Source organism: Myotis davidii, unplaced genomic scaffold (assembly GCF_000327345.1).
Source record: "Myotis davidii unplaced genomic scaffold, ASM32734v1 scaffold332, whole genome shotgun sequence".
NCBI lineage: Eukaryota > Metazoa > Chordata > Mammalia > Chiroptera > Vespertilionidae > Myotis > Myotis davidii.
The window spans coordinates 5,563,800-5,566,239 of record NW_006285779.1 but is presented as its reverse complement, the minus strand read 5'-3'; positions in this window follow the sequence as shown (position 1 = coordinate 5,566,239).

Sequence of the window (2,440 nt, the reverse complement as noted above, 5' to 3'; positions counted from 1 at the left end):
ATATATATTTGAAAAATCTCTCCAAGATATATGTACAAATATAATCTCTGCAGTACTCTTTTTAACAGCCAATAACTAAAAGCAATCCAAATGCCTATCAAATGGTTACTGGTTAAACAAATTATAAAGAATCTATGTTATAGAAAGACATTCCAATAAAAAACGGGAGAAGGTTAGAATAAACCCTGTGGAATTGGATTAGATTTGGAGGTATCAATATAACTCATGGTTTTTAATATATATACATAAGGACAGATATAGAAATAGAGATGTATATATAGGTGATACATCTATGGATATATAGATATAGATATAATAATGTCTACTGAGCAAGCCTGGAAGTAATGACATCCCAATATCAATGAGCACACCTAGCACCCACAATTTTGGTTTCTAAATACCATTCTCTAATTAAAGGAACCAGGACTCCTTGGAGAAATGGCTGGTTACCAGAAATAGGTCAGAGAATACAGAAATAGGCCTAGAACATTTGATATCGGAAAGTAAACAAGTGCTCAAATAATGATAGAGACATTTCTAGGAGACTTAGGAGCCAACTTAAATGAGCTCCCAATGGCTAAAGCTAAGAAAATTTGAACACCACAAATAACATTGAATTATAAAACACAGAACAATATAAATACATAAAAGTTATCTTGTATAAATAATTAATTGCTTACATAAGTCAAAGGGAGAAAAGGAACAGCTGTTCCTCACAGAATACTAATTCATAAATGTAGAAAATGGCATTAGGCAATGCCTCTGTAGAAATTGTTGCAGTCAAGACCATTGATGGATGCTAAAATTATTATGTCTCTCGCAGACATTAGACTAGTCTGAAGGCTTTCTTTGTCTTTGCCAACTTCCCCATCCCCAATCAATCTCTGGTACACTTAATCCTATCTTTGTGTCTCTTGTTGGCATATAGCTGGAATGGTTCAAGGAAGCAGGCAGTAAAATGCAGATCTGGGACTGGTTCACTCATCACCCAGTAAGGAAAAAAAAAACCAAAAACATCCTAAGTGTGGCAGTAACTTGAAAACATAGCCAGGTAGAAGGATGCAGCGCAATAATTTAAAAGATATGAGTATGGGGTATTCCAAAAAGACAGCAGGGTTGCAGATTATTGCAGAAATATATTGAGGCCCTGAAAAAAAAATGAGAAATTAAGGGTCGTTAATAAGTAACTAAAGCTAAGTGTGAGAGCCAGAGGACTTCTCTGGTTATTTATAAAGGTGCCCTTATATCTTATAGTGTAAGAATACACATAGATAAGCAGAAGACAGATCTGACAGTTCCCGAGCTTCAGGGACATTTGAATGGTCAATCACAAAAAGGTCTGTTGTGGTACTATCAAGGCTCTGGTTGGAAAAACCTAGTAATCTGAAAAATAGGATGGGGACATCTGGAGGGATGCCACAGATGATGGAGCTGAAGAGCCTCTCTGAGTCCAAAGGGCTTACAGTGTAGCCCAACCTTCCCTAGGAAGAGGTAGCATTTGCCCTGTGCTAGAAAATAGTAGAGAAGTCTCTCTGCAAGACAACAGGTGCCCCCTCAGGAACTGTTGCACCTCCTCTCCTGGCATCTCTTCTCTAGCATTACCCAGTTAAGGAAATGAATAGACTATGTAGTCAAGGAGTTGTGAGAATTAGCTAGCATGTAACTATAGGAGCCAGGGATGTACTCCTGGAATCAGACTTTGAAGATGCCTGATCAAGGGACCCAGGATGTAAGATTGGTTAATGAAGAATTCATTGGCTTGGGGTTGCTTTCTTGGGACATGGGATTTAACATCCTAGCAAGTATCCCAGGGCCTGGGGCAAATCCACCGCCAGGATAACATTTAGCATCCTAGAAAAAGTAATGGCCATGATGAGCAAAGTAGAAATGCTTCAGTTGCCCTGGCAGATGGTACAGGAAGGAATAAAAGAGACTGAGGGAAGTGGCCATGTTATGGATATATTTATAAGGCCAGAAAACTCACCAGAGGGCTGTGGTCCAGGGGAGAACCCAAATGACACAATTCCACCAAGGCCAGTATGAATGTGCTGGCAAGAGAGGCACAGCATCAGTAAGAAGTTCAGTATTGGCTCATGTGCAGCCAGGTTTGGGCTTGTCAGTAACTAAGAGGATGGGATGATAAGGGCCAAAGCAATAGAGCTCAGTGGTGATGCTTAAATGCAATAAGCCAAAAGGCTGCAATTCCCATAATGGTCAGCAAGATTAGAGGGGCAGCCAAGGGGCTTGATCAGCAGGGAGTTGTGAAGATGGTTAATAAAGCATGAATGACATCCTTGGGCAAATAGATGGGTAGCCACAGGAGTGTTATGTGAAATCTACAACCATGGAAAGATAAAAATGAATAAGCAGGAGGCTGGAAAGTCCTAATCCTTTGCTAGTTCTTGGTCCTGAGCCAGTTTTCAGGTCCAGAACCCATTAA